Source organism: Bombus flavifrons, chromosome 12 (genome assembly GCF_040668555.2).
Source record: "Bombus flavifrons isolate JBK064 chromosome 12, iyBomFlav1_principal, whole genome shotgun sequence".
In the NCBI taxonomy this organism is placed as follows: Eukaryota; Metazoa; Arthropoda; class Insecta; order Hymenoptera; family Apidae; genus Bombus; species Bombus flavifrons.
In genome coordinates, this window is record NC_138453.1 from 6,253,921 (window position 1) to 6,269,333 (window position 15,413).

General features: G+C 43.0%; 1 protein-coding gene across 7 annotated transcripts in view; it reads left to right on the forward strand.

Annotated features, from left to right (window-relative positions):
- The window catches only part of by (focal adhesion protein tensin), a 182,582-nt gene that overhangs the window by 72,737 nt on the left and 94,432 nt on the right, over nt 1–15,413 (forward strand). The window lies entirely within an intron of this gene.

The window sequence follows — 15,413 nt, forward strand, 5'->3', positions numbered from 1 at the left end:
ATTAGATAACGTTCACTGGCAGGTATGGCTCTGTTTGCACGTAAAAGTATACGCACTTCTTCTTTCATGTTTGAGAAATTCGTCAGAAATTTTCAAGTCGTTACAATTATCTTTAAGTTACGATGTTATATAACTTTTGTCAGACTAACGAAACGATGGTATTAATGGAATGGAACGATGACGTTATTTAACTGTAATTGTCCGTAAGTATTGCTGATAAAGCGTTATCTATGTCAGGCAATTTTAATTATCGAACGAAGATAGCGACGAACGTTGAAGCGAGTGGTACGCTCGCGATAGCGTTCGCCTACGTACGACGTTGGTTGGAATTTCGATGGTCGAGCTACCGTGCTCGATATATCGGGGCCAGATGGGCTTTCCATTTTTTTTCCACGTGGCCAGATTGATTGGACGACTCGAATGGCCGAGTCTTTCTCCCTGGCTTAGTGCCAGCTATCGCGATGCATCGAGTGAAAAGCGTTCGGCCAACTCTTTTTTTCGCACGCAACTCGTCCGTACACCGAAACGCGAAGTTTCTTTTTCCCTGTGCATTGTCCCCGTCGTACGCGGTCGTTTGCGAGTAGTATATCGATAATCGTGCTTCCTGCGCAGGCATTGAATATCTGTGTCGCGTTTTTAGCATAGTTGCTATCGCAGTTGTTTGCTCTTCGAGGCGAAGTCAAATTGACTGCCTTGAGACTCGTTCCTTTTGTCGTCGGAAACGCGACTTGGAATGTCGAATATTGATTCTGGTTTTAAAAAGCAGACTCGAAGTATTGCGCCAGAGGTTTTCAGAGTGATTTATGCTAAAACAACACGGAACGGATAAGTATAGCGAGGTTGAATGAAATTTTCAAACGCCATATATCGTCAGCACGCGTATAATTTTTCATTGTTAGAAGTTTTTATTTACGCTTTATTTATGTTTGAACAACAACGAAAAGGTACATCTGACGATGCCAAATGAAATCTCAATAGTAAAATTTTTAACTTGCGGAAGTAAGCGCGATGCCATTAAAGAAAGTTTGAGAGATTGAGTAAAAAATATTGGCAAAAGTTTTCGGTTAGATGTAATTTATGTCCCAACGGCGAGGATCGAGTAGATACAGTAACATCGAAGGAAATTTTGAAACACACACATACATGATCGTTTCGATGATGGGATTTTTAATTCACAGCAGCAAGCATGGCGCCATTAATCTCTGGTAATCATGGCCAATTAATTGGTATGCAAACGAGCTCGAGCACAAATTATTGCGAACGATGGCAGGCCCAGTCATCCGATGCTCGACCCTTTTCCTCCGTCCTTCGAACGTCGTTCCACCTTCTAATCTTCGATTTAAGGAAGAACAGGCTGCGTACGTGATTCCCTTTTGTAAAACACCGCGAGAGGAATTCGGTTAAGACCAGTCAAGGCTGCACGCGTTGAAATTCGCCAACGAGCCGAAATAGTCCTTCCGAGAATCGCGTTTAGCTTTTAAGGTCGCGCATAATGTGTCTTTTAGCTGAAATTCCTCCGGGCTTCTCGATGTATTTCTCTCTCTCTCCCTCTCTCTTTCTCTTTCTTTCTCTCTGTGTACTTTGCAACGGGACGTTCCACGCGATATACAGCAATCTGTCCAGGCCGCTTAAACACACCTAGTCGAAAGTTCCGCCAACCCATGAAATATTCATGAAATTTCACGAAGAGTACGGAATACGATGTACTTATTAACAGTGGCGTTCAACGCTCTATCGGCAAATTAGAGCCGTGAATTAATAGTGTCTCTCTGGTTTCGCACTCGATTCGTTAACGAACGTATGTTTCACGCGGACGAGTTGCGATTTCGTTACGATTTCATTGTGATTTCGCCGAAATTTCATTGCAATTTCGGTGTGATTTTATTTGAGCCTTGTAACCGGGACACAGTACGATTAGACAGCTTTATATTTCTAACGACCACGAGCGTAATAGCAGAATAGCTGTTCGTGTCTATTGCATCATTAAAAGTATAAGATTCTTTTTATACAACTAAAAAACAGCTCGGTAGTTTCGTATTTCTAGCAACAGAATTGCCCGTGCCGATACGCTACATCGTCAAAGATATTAAAAGTTATCGAATCGAACTGCGTCATTCCTAGGAAATTTTAATGACGTCGAATCGTCTGTTTATCATCTGGTATAATGTACTTGAATCGTGAAGCGATATCCAGCTTAACGTTAGTTGAAACAAAAATGAAAGCCGCTTCATGGCCAAGGGAATAAGATTTCTTGACAAAGTTCCCTCTGCGTCCGAGTTTGCGGAAGTTGTCGGAGGACTCGAAACTAACTCGAAATATCGCGAGGATTGGCGGATGCGTTATAAGGTTTAGGAAAGTTCGCAGCTGCGGCTCGACTTTCGAGATGTTCTTGTTGCTCGAAAAACGCTTCGATAATTCCCTCGCGCCGGAGCTGGTACCGTTGTCTCTAGCAAAGCAACGCTACAAATTCCCCCGTTATCTTGGATATTAAACTTTGCAAGCTCGCGATTCCACGCCTTCGCTTTCCTTATTACGCGAAATTACCACGACAACCACGATTTCTCATCGACGAGCACAACCGCGAGCCTGTTAATTTATACACATTGTCGAGGATCATTAAGTCAGGCTTCGTAAAAAGTACCAATAATTCTCTCCTCGCCGGCATCTCTTAAAAGATCGTAAAATCGTTGCCACATCTTCTTTTCTCGAGTCGTTAAACGATTCCCTCTAGACTGATTCGTGGCACCAACTCGTACTTCCTGCAGCAAAACTTCCGTTTCCAACGTTCTCCTTCGCAACGAGACTCGTGTTTGATAAAAAAAGGACCAGTTGAGTGAAAACCGAGAAAGATAGGAGACGATGAAGAGGGTGGATCCCTGTGGTTTTTGTCAAGTTAACCTCGGGTTACCAGTCATAACGTTTTACGATCGCAACTCCGTCGGAATCGTCGCACTACCCGTGTGGATGGATCGTAAGGAGCTCGTAAACGACTTGCATAAAATTGATTCGTCGCTGTCGGCTTTGCGAGTACGACATCGCTCGTTCATTGGCGAAACCGGCCAGTGGAATTTTTTTCGGTTGGTTCCCGAATTGGACATCGAAATGAATTTCGCGAAAGTGGGAGGAATCGGTGTGGATTATGCCCCGGTTTCTCTCGCCTCTGGAAGGACCAACCACGCTATTTCGGAACAGGTCGAATTGGACTCGACCGGTTGGTCCAGCGACCGTATTATCAGCCGTGGAATTTAAAGCGAGCGATTCGGGAGCGTTGGAGTCACTCGTCGATTTAGATAACAATGTCGATATCGGTGTAATCGGGGATCGTTTAAAACGAAGAAATACGGGACACCTTCATTACGCGGTTCTCCAATGAGCCGATTGGCAGAGCATTCCAATTCCGCGGAATGAAATTCTGATAAGATAGCAGTAACTTCGCGTTTGGTCGCCTCATGTCCGTTTGTCGGGTAAATAACCGGGGTTTTTATCATCTTGAAACTCACGTGAGATGTTGTTAGTGAGAGTATAAGAGATTTACGAAGTTTATTTTCGAGATGGAGTTTATTTCTTTTGATTTGTAGAGAGAACTTTTTACTGTCATCCACACGGTGATGTTATTTGGAGTACAACTAAAGTGTCGATATTAATAGGATGTAAGGACGACGAGTAAGGAAGGGAAGCAGTGAAAGAAGAAATGAACATACATACACAGACACACTACTAAATAGTTACTATGATTTTCATGATAGTCAGGTTTCCAAACTTCTTAGCTTATATCAAGAACTCTCATCGACATCCATTCATCTTGCCCCCTATGATTTAGTCGAACCGGTGATCGTCGGTCAGCTGGACAGTTTAATAACGTGGCACGGATCAACTCGAATGCATAAGTTGTTGGCGATGTGGTCGCGAAGCTACGGCATTCCGGTAGTTTCACGGAGGACAGAAAAGCCTGGTACGTGGGCGTGACGACCACATGAATTGTGTCTCGCCGTGAAACGGATCTCCTTTGTCGAAAGGTTGGCCGCACGCGTGCATAAGCGTAATGCGTATCGGGGCGCGTGCAACGCGAACTTTGCTCGAGCCGAGCAATAAATTGATACTGTATGCTTCACGCTAGGTCTGAATAACGGGGCCTCGTGTGAGCCTCAGGTTTCCATTGCACAATAAAATATCTTGCCTTGAGAAATAAAAATTGATTAGGATTTAGGTTCGATTTGAGTTAGATTTTGAAATCAGCTCTGTGTTAGATACAAAATCGTGCAAAGTTTCTGCGGTTTTTCCATTGGAGATTAGGCATTTCTCGAAGAAAATGAAAAGAATTCATCACCTTTCACTTTTCTAAAAAGAGGAAGAATTTTAATTTTCCCTATAAAATAAGAAAATCTTGTATTGCATCGCGAAATATATGAAATTGCAGTTCGTTGGCGTTGCACTTTGTCTTCGTGCAATACTCTCAGTATTTTGATATTATACTTGATGTAATTCACAATGGTAAGGATTTTAGTGATACGACGAAGTTAGTTCTATCTTGGTGCATGAGATTTCTGTCACTCTTTTACCTGAGCATAGTAGCTCAGACAGGCGAGTAAACACGTGTTCATGGTAATCGCGTGAATCGTCGTCCGAAAAGGATTCTTCTGAAACGTTGGTCGGGTTCACACGCGATGAACGCGCGTGTACACAGTAGGTTTGTGGGATAGGCCGTGGGCACATGGAATTATTCGGTCGGTGGAACGAAGTGCTAATGAATATTGATGTGCCACAGGTTCGTTCTGTCCGAGGTCGATGCATTAGCGTCATTAACACTTGCCTGGCGACGAAAGGAAAGAGCAAGCTGAAAAAAAAGAGAAATCCGGCCAGAGAATATCAGAGATCGCTCTCGAAAGACGATAGGTACTCACGGGCAAAGTTTACCATTTCCATTCTCGTTAAAATTGCTAATGCCTGAAAAAAAGCTTTCATACTAAATAATCATTCGATACGTATTTATCGGTAAATATTCGTACTATGTACGGATTTAAATCACGATAGCGTATCGTAATCGCGATCGGAGGTGATGCGGAAAGTTCGAAGTTAAGTAATCGACGGTAAGCAGCATCTACACGGTATCTAATCGGTGACGGGTTGGAGTTAACCGTGAATCCCCCTGGTGTAGCATTGAACGAGCTCGGGACGTGACCAATTGGTAGACTACGAACTATTTAATGCAATTAGACGTTAACCAGGGTGTGGCAGTGTCCGTCCGCTGTCAAATTTTCTGACCAACGAGGTTCTTCGTAGGCTAGATTCGTCAGTCGATTCGGTATTGATCATCGATTGTCTTACCTCTGGTCAGTCGATTGATCCAACTTGAGTATTTCTCGCATCGTGTTACATTTATCTTCTCTAAAAGATTGATACAGATAGCTGATGAATCTGCTCGATAATTTTGCGAATCGTTTGTTTTCGAATATATTTCGACGAAAATCGCCAGTTAAAGGTAACGAAGAGAGTAAGAAACTAAAGGTAAATCACGACCAACAGTCGAACCAGAATGTTTTCTTACTTTATCGATTACCTTTAAAGAGAGCTGAGGAACTTTTTCTCCTGTAGATGATACTTAACTTTTCTACCGGGACGTTCCCCGATTCGTTGGGCGATTAAGCCTGTGAAAGAATTCCCTCGATTATTTGAAGTTTACTCAGCGAGAACGCTCCCTTACTTTCTGTTCCACGAGAGAATCGAGCTTCGAGTTGATTACCGACGTTCCGACTTAACGCTGCCCGGTAGAAAGGAACGAATCAACCGAGTCGTGGATTTCAGACGAGCTTCCAATACCCGACTAACCTAATTTCAATCGAATATTGAAGAAATCCGAACGAAAAGAAGAAACTTAAAATTGCATGGCAAGTAATTAATCCTATCTTTGTCGAGCGTCGAGTTGTCTTGATCAAACTGTTCCAAGCTCCTTCAAACAGTGGAGGAGACACAAACATAAAACAGGGTTTCTATAAGAGAATTGGAACATAAAGTCAGAGTGTAATAAAGATTCAAATACGACTCAAAAAGCTTGCAAACTTAAAATATCATCCTCGCATGCTCGTACTCTAAAAACATCTGCATCATTTTTCCGAAGATTCTTTTTCTACACGAATCTCTCTGCGAATGTCCTATGTATCGTATCCTATACTTACCTGACTTCTGAAACAAAACAGTTATACTAATTGTCCACTGAATGCTGCATTATAAATGATTTTCCCCTGTGTTAACCCCCGATGAAGTCATTTTAATGAAATTTCATCATATTCTGCTCACGATTTCAGCAAACACAACCAACACAAACAAAGAACGATCAAGGATAATCGAGCAACGTTATCTGTCGAGAAATGGAGATAAAAGTCTTGCATCTACGCCCTTCTGTCGAAACGAACGTTCCGCGGTGGTCGTGAAATGACGGCGAAGGAATCGCTCTATTACCAAGCCGCTTACACGCCGATCTATCGTGTCCGTGAGCGGCCGTTAGTCACCGGCTAATATCACGTTGTCCGTAGTTGGAACTAACGTGCACTAGTCTTGGAAGGAAGAAAGGGATCCTAACAAACGGCGCGTTAGGAAAACCGCCGCTGGATCAGTTCCTTATTATAAACGTGGCTCCCTTGAAGCGCCATACGACGCTAATTACAAACTTTCATTACGAGTCACGCTCGACTCGACGAATGGCGGGACGATCGCGTTATAGCCGGCATCCGCGGCCAGAAACAGGAACGAGCAGTCTTTGGTATAACGTAGAAAGGAAGCCGGATAATGATTGCGACTATTAATCAGGCTGGTCGCGAGTTTTACGCGGTGTACACGCATCGATTAGACTGCTCGCCTGCGTGCCAGTGATCCGCGTGGGCGATCTACCGACTCGACGATCTACGACCAGTTTCCAGACTTTCGTGTTACTTCGTCGAAGCATCGGAGAAATAAAGACGAAAAATGGATAGCTGGTGGCTCTGTGCGTTGGTTCGCGAAGAACGATTTAATAGGATAGGCTCTTATCCAGCGTGACGAGCGCGAAACGTCGTTTGACGTTAATTGCCGGTACTCAAGAGGGTGAATGATTACGAACGGACGAGATGAAGATAGCAAGAAGGTTGGGATTTGGATCGGGAGATTATATACGATTATTAATCAACCTCCATGAATAAAGAGAGAGGCAGCCACCATATCGATCGGAAATTCCTACCCCCGTGGCTTGTAATTTCTGCGTATGATCAATGGGGAATCGGTCGTTACCGATGTATGCATGGATATCTGTGCTTCATTAGCCTGTCCGTGGTTAATGCGCTGATACCAAAGGGGTACGCATGGAATCGTGACGTTCGCCGATGAGAAATCGTATCGATCCGTGCCTCGCCAAGATTAGCTTCAGTCCGACCGAATTTTATGGTCTTATCGACGTGGAAGATCATTTCTAACGTGGTATGCTACGGGTATAATGTGATCGTAAAATTTCATTAGAAGCTAAAGTTTACGAGAGTCGGAATATGTACCTCGAGATAATTTTTTGGAATTCGAGGACTCCGAATATCATTCGATAAGGTGTATTCTAATCTTTAACAACTGCCGATGATTCATTTTTCTTAATGTGATGATCGTTATTAAGCGAGAAGCAATAAGGATTTAATATAATACCTTATGTTATTGATAAAAGACTGTAAGCAACACATCAATTCAGCAATTAATTTTGCAGTTCAGGATTGAATCTGCTTCTACATATATATTAATAAATAATTTAACTTTCTCAGAGACGAATTTACAGTAATTATATCGTAATTTTCGAAGAGAAACAGTATCATTATTGAGAATGAGATAAACTATTAATGAATTTTCTACACTCAAGAACATTGTCTCAAATGTAATTGGAGCTAATTAAACGCTTATCTTTCTACTATCTCTCAGGAGATTAATGTTTTAATTTACAACTGTAATCGTTTCCACAAACAATCTAAAATTCCAAAAAACATCAAAATATTTAACAACAGGCTTCGCTTATCTCTTTATCACGTTGAAATTTCATGGACAACTAGCACAAGATCAGACCCTCCATCATGCTATAGGACCGAAAATCCTAGATCATCGATCAGTGCAAGCCCAGCCATCAGCCTCGCGTCGGTCGTGTAACAAGAGCTGGATTAAACGAGGCGGATAGAAGGTATCATTTATGGCGTTTACGAGGTACCTAAGCTAATTGCCAGGCTGGGGACTAGCTAGGCGAGAAGAAGCCGGGATAGGCAATTAGAAATATTAATCAGCCTGCGTCGTTCGTTGCCTGTAGGCTCGACTTTACGGTGGAAAATCGTTCGAGTTTGTCCATGTTCGGAGTAGTTGCGTGCCTCTGGTTGTTCATTGTGTGCATCCGCGCCTGGTGGAGGCATTCTCGCGCGATAAACCGGTAACCACACGGCCGTTACACCGCGAACACCATGGCCACTTTGTCGTAGCATGTATACACCCCACGGTAACCTTAAAGCTACGTTTACAAGTGTCGACGGGCACGAGAGGATTCACGCTGGCTGTCACGGTCGAACGCCTGCCTCTGGCGCGAATTGATTTAACGACGTTCGAGAAACGATGATGCGTTCGATATCTTCTACTTCTTCGGCTCTTACCTACGAAGCTTGTGTACCGTCGTGCCTGTATAGAAACTACAGGAAGACGTTTTACGTTCACTGGTAAATTCTTTCAAATTTTTCAATAACACGAGAGCGCCGCCGGATCATCTTCTTGTTGATTGGTCAGGTCTATTCTGGAATAACTGGTTCAGATTGTGGAATCCGATCTCCTTCCTACAAAATATATATTAATTCTCTTAAAAGAGATCAGCACAAGTTTGAATATTATTGCACTTTGTACGATTCCCTTTACCGTTTTAATCGAACGATTATAATGCTTATGTAACTTCTCATCTTTCTTATCAGTCACCTTAATTGCCGAGATAATTACTAAATTGTATCTCGCTTTGGATCGTTATGGGATTATGGGTATAGTTTCTTTGTAAATGAATAAATAAGTAAAAAACATCGAAGATATTGCTTTTGGCGTAACAATAGTTCACTCGAGGATTTCTAGGTTCCTGTCCGTTCTAAGAGAAGTTTCTATTGTTATACAGTTCTATTCTACTTAGAATTGTGAAGAGTTCTTCTTAACGTCGAAATAAGACGTAAGACTCTTTTATTCGTTAGCGCACTGTAAAATCTCCTGAGAAAGACGAATGGAAAGAAGGAAGCTGAAATGTACCGGGATAAACAACAAGATATATAGCGCTTAATATTAATTCGAAAAGTTTTATCTGCGAAATTAGAAAGGCTGCGAATGATCTATGTGTCGGCAAGACGCTGAGCATTATTACGACGCATAGTATCCCGCGTCAGCAATTTCTTGCCGTCGGTTTCTAGATCGATCTGGCCGCTAATGCGAAGGCAGATTTATCGCGGCGCGCATCGCACTTGTCGAAGCCGACCGATGAGAAATTGCCCGCGACCAATGAAAATCAGAACGTGCCGTACACGCGTACGTAACTCACCAACGATGCATCTCTTTCTCTCGTAATCAGGGTGAAGTGAACCTTAACGAGAGACAAGCCGACACAACGATATCTGCCTGGACGTTTCCTGGCGGCGAACATATCGATCGATCGTTCGTTACTTCTCGGATCTGCGTGTACACTCGCGAAATCTCTCTCTCTCTCTCTCTCGTTCGATCACCTTTTGTGTCAACGACAACCGGAAGAGAAAGTGATCGAGATAGATTCTGTCGAGTGGAAAAACCGCGACATCTTGTCGCACGTCGGATCGATGATCGCCACTGCTGAAAATATGAATGGACATTCGGGAACACGTAGGCGTGCAGAACGCACTGACGTAACCGTAATTCCCTCGTGGCGGAATCGTTGATCCTTGGAGATGATAACGACGATCCCGTTATGGTGACCAGCGTGTCGCTGTAAAATACCCACTGTTGTTACACGGTTATTTTACAACCGTGCCGATCTCAACTCTGGAACCATCGTTTCCTTCTTCTGCTTTCATTTATTTTTTCTTTTCTCTTTTTCTTTTTTGCTTTTTTGTTTGGCTGGTGCGGAGAAGATGTTTCATTACCATAAGGTAGCCAGGGAGAATCGTAAAGCGTCTGAATTATTTCACGCTCGGCATCGAATCCTTTTAAATCTCCCCTTCTGCTCGCCGAGCGTCTTATTTACAAGGCGGCCGTCGTTTCGTTCGCGATAAATAATATGGCCAGCCGCGTTGTCTTTTGAAAAACAATTAATTATCTCGGGTTCCCCGACGCAACGACCCAGGACCAATGGCGAGAAATTTCAGAGCGGCAAAGAGGAGAGAGATCCTTGACTGGCTCGGCCTGCCAATTAAACGGGAACCTAGGCGCGAAACCGTCCGCCCTAACGAGCCTCGTTTGCAATGACAACGATGAAAAAGGTGGCCGTGTTGGAACGTTCATTCGGAAGAAAGCGATTCGTCCACTTTCGTTCTTCACCTCTGTCGGCTGGTTATGTTAATTCTGTTTGTAACTGTACTCGTATCCCGACGTGAAACACGCACTCAATGGCGTATTATTTTATAATTAATCGCCTATAAAAATGTCACGGATAAAATGGTAAACCGTGAGTTTCAAAGCTGTGGAAAATAAATATGAGGAATTAGTATAGAGAAATTGAAGTGAATGGAGGGATTTAGACCGACACCTTTTCACAATTGGAACAGCTGAATAATGCAGAAAGCCACCGAAAGATTAATGGCTACTGGGCGAGTTGAAGAGATTCGCTGATGTAACGATCGAGAAGAAACGCGAGGTTTCCTGAGTGTTGCTCGCATTCTTAATGGCAGGCGGCTAGGGACCGCGTAACAAAAACGTAACACGCGGCCACAGTTTTTCAAAGGATCGCGCAGCTCTGGTGAGCCCTGATTGGCGCAGCAGATACGTCCTCGTGGTGATCCCGACGACCTTGAAGCCGTGGCTACCATAACATCGGCGAACAACCTCACCTGGCTTCACCTCTCATCCCTCCGCTCTTCTTCTTCTTGTCAGGCCTCTTCTAGATCTCAGCCTCCGCCAGATTGATATTAGGCATCACTCACAACGGGGTTTTCAATCATATACGTTTAATTCCATTTAGTCTGAATAATTAATATTCGCGAAGAGAAGGATACAAATTCCTAAATTGCCCGTGACCAATTGTAGGAGGCAAATAGCGGTTTGTAATACCTTTGCAAAAAAATTCATTTGATGTACAGGATAAACTGAAATACCTTCACAGAAGTTTAAATACTCGTGGACAAATTTTTTACGATATAGTAAAGTTCTAAATTGAGGCATTAAATAACGATACCCATTGATGCAATAATTATTCGTAAGAAAAGAAAACACGATGCGAAGGAATTTCAGTAAGAAGGAACAAAGCAAAGACGACAGGAAAGGATAAAGGAAACATCAAGGAAATACCAGTAAAGGAATATCAGCAATAAAGAACAAACCAAGAAAGGAATTCTAGAGAGAAAAAAGCATTGAATGGATACCAGAAAGAGGAATTCCAGCAATAAAAGAGCAAACAAAAGGTACATGGAGAGTTTTCAGGAGAAATTTCAAGAGCAGTATTAATACTTATATTAGAAAATGAATGAAAATAGACACCATAGAAAGAAACGAAAATAGCAGCGAAATACGCATTACGAAAAGAGATTATAGGAGATTCTAAGATTCCAAAGGGTGCATTCCAGAGATTCAAGAAAAACAGCTATGAACGCGCCAAAGAACTGCAAAGTCGTCGATATAAAAATATGACACGGTACACACGAAGTGTATACGACCTGTAGTTTATATAACTGATCGATCGTGACAAACCAGAGAGGAGAACCCCTTGATCGAAGTGGCCTCCTCTTTCTCTCACTCGAGACGACGACCAACACTTGGCCAAAGCTAAAGTCAATCGAGTGCAATCGTACTTTCTTTTCTTATTGCAACGATCGTGCATGCACAGGCCGAGGTGCCGGAAAAAAAATGTTCGTCGCGACGAGCTCCAGAGAGGAACGCACGCACGCTTGATAAACCTTCCGACCGAAAGAGAGCAAAATAAAGAAGAACAAACACGATCGGTCGGGTGGAGCGCACAGCTTCGACCAGGCAGTCCCGTCGAAGTGGGTTAAGGCGTAAAACGTTCAAGATGTGGCCGAAGAAAGTCGTAACTCAAAGGTGATCCGGCCTCTCGTTATTATTCATGACGCAGAATTGGGTCAGGGAGTCTCGATCGATTATGTTTGATCGTCCTCGAAACAAAATTCGTGGGATCACGTCTCATCCTGAAAACGTTGCTTCTTGGAAGCTGAAAGGATCCCAAAGGATCGTTTCCGTTTTTTATCTTTCCCATTTCCATAGACGAGGTCGTATATGTGGGTCAGTAGAGACGTCGACTTGTGCAGCCCCTTATCGATCGTACCTTATCGAGAGTAAACATGGGATAGCTTTGGTTGTACTACCGCGAAGATAAGCAACGGTCTACCGGGACGACCGAGAATTCATTCATTCTTTATTCGAGCTACGACGGCAAAGACAAATCCCGTAATTGAGCGAGAAGAGGGGCTTTGATCGGCGATTAAACGATCAACCACCAGCTTTATCGCCTCTGCTAAGCTCGGCCGGATGTTGTTGCTCGTTTGCTTGAATGGTACCGGGGAACGATCTGAATGATCGAAGGCAGTATAGTTGGGGACAAAGATTAAAAGATGCTTTGTTGTTCGAGAATCTTGCGCAGCGAGTCTTAAAGCATGCGTTGAGAAATCGGATACACGAGAAAGAGTGAAAAAGAATGCAAAAGACTGGAATTCTCGTAGAATTTATCAACGTCGATTTCCAAAATTCTGAAACATTTTCTGATGAATCTATCCAGAATTTGATAGTAACAGGAAATCGCGAGCTATAACGTTCGCTTGAACAAATAATCTTTCGAACCCGTAAAACTGTCGAGAGCTATTCTCGATCGACTATAGTCCGCTTCAAGATTGTGGGCTGTTCACCTCGTCGCCTCGAAGGTCGAAAGAATGGAAAACGAAAAGGTTACGGGCTCGCCCGTAGTGTTCGCAACGCGGTGAACACTTCAGCTTTGATACTTCAACTCCCCGCAGATCAACCAATCGGCTCAGCCACCCACTTTGGTTTGCCACCCACGTGGGTGTGTGTGTGGAAGCAAAGTATACAGTGTTCTTTGGTATTTGCATTCCTTCTCTCGGGTCTCTGTCATTCGAGTATTACGATGGTGGCACGAAAAACGTATGATGTCTGGCACCGATCGTCTGATTCTACTTGGAATAAAACCTGATACTTTGTTTTCTCAATCCGTTACGAAATGAAAAGATTTTCTATGCAAAGTGTTCATGGTTATAGGGATCATTTTTTTATACATTTTGCATTTTGTAATGAAATTCAAAGTTTATTATAACATTTTCGAAAGAGCAGCTCAACGTTGTACTCGTTTGTTGATTCGTAAAACGGACAACAGTACGAGCGTCAAAATCCAAGCCATAATAACGTGCATACGCGTGCAAACACCGAGCGTTATTCGTGATAACGTTCATGGAAAAACTGCTGCTCGACTTTACGATGAACGATAACGGTGCATAATATTTTACACCTCGACCGCGAACCACAGTCACCAATAGATTCTTCCATCTAAAATCCGATTTCAGGCTGATCGTTAACTCATGCAAAGAATATGTTCATCGCCAAGTAATTTTCACTTTGTGTATCTGTATTAAATTCTCCAACTCGCAACAACACTCATAGCTGCACCCGCGGATGTCAACGACACTTTCGCCAGCGCTGTGCAAATTAAAATTTCCCCTGAGTCATTCGTTTCTCAATCATCTTTCACCAGCCGTTCTTCAGTGAGAACAATAACCAAAGGCAATCATTTTGGGACTTTAATTGTCGTTGAGAGCTTTAATTAAGCAGTGGAACACACGACGAATACCAGCCGGCCAAAGAAACAAATTGCATTCCGCGAACAATCTGATCGGCATGCAATTATGCCGGAGAGACAGGTCAGTGAAACAATGTCTCATAACTCAGAGGCGACTTCCTTATGACTCCATTGTGCCGCGTCCTTGCGCAGTGGTCGACGTTCGCAACTCCTTCGCCAGAAGGATGGCCTCGATGATGTGTGTCTACCCTTTGGGGGCCGATCCTCCCCGAGCCAGTGTTTACATATGTCGGCACAGTCAGAAAGGAACTCGTTCTCCTCGTGCAAACGATTGTGCATTACCCGTCGGAGTATCACGGGTTACACGCGCGTGGGTCGCACGAGGGGAGCCTTTTTCCGCTTCTTCCACGCTGGAATATCCTGTACGTGGTCGGCAAACGTGGGTGTCGTGCCCACCTTCTTCTGTTCGACGCAGCTCTCGCTTGGTACTTCTCCGACTTTCCTTAATGAATTCCGCACTGTGATCTACGCTGCTTGGAATCTTCGAGAAAAGTGTGATAGATTTAGTGGATTAATTATTCGGACTTTTCAAATAAAATTGGAGAATTTTTGTATCTACTCATCGACATAGACCGGTATGTGTCGAATTGTTATTAGTATTTTAATCGATTAATTATGAGAATTTTTCAAGGCAAATTTATAAATTATTATGTACAATTATTCCTACCTTGCGATACATTCGTACGATGAAGATTTGGAGTAGAACGTAATTGTGGAATTATGTAGAGGAAATTTTGCTTAAGTTTTCGTTTTAGAATGTATAAATAATGTATATATATATATAGATTCACATAATTCCATGAGATGAAAATACTTCTGTACACAATGCTATTGACGCTGTACCCGGAGCATGTACAGAACATGGAAGTAAGTAAAGAAAAGTTTAAACGTTTGAAGAATACAATGGCTTTATATTCACTAATTTATTGTTGTTCGATCACTCGCGAAGAGACGCGATCGCGAGGAAGCACGTCAACGGGAGTCGTAAATTCCCGTTACGATTAGATAATCGACGCCACGAAATGATCGATCCCCTATTTCGGTTAGGATAATAGAGGTGGTTTAATTGAGTAGTTACACTGGTTCAACAGGTATAACTTAATGTTTATTCCAACAACTTTGTAGAGAAATGATTACACTGATGCGTATGTACAAGTTAAGTAAGTAGTCGACTTGACCCTCCTAATGTCGTAGGAGAAGTCGTTGACTTGACTCTCCTAATGTCGTAGGAGAAGTGAGGTAAAGTAACGATGCTGTATCGGAGGAAAGCTAGTCGTGGGTGTGTCTAACGCAAGGAATCATCGGATTTGTTGATGACAATTTTGGTTAGGAAAGTGAGGACAGTAGACATTGCTTCTGATTGGGTAAAAGAAAGTTGGTGGACTAGGAAGGGCCTTAG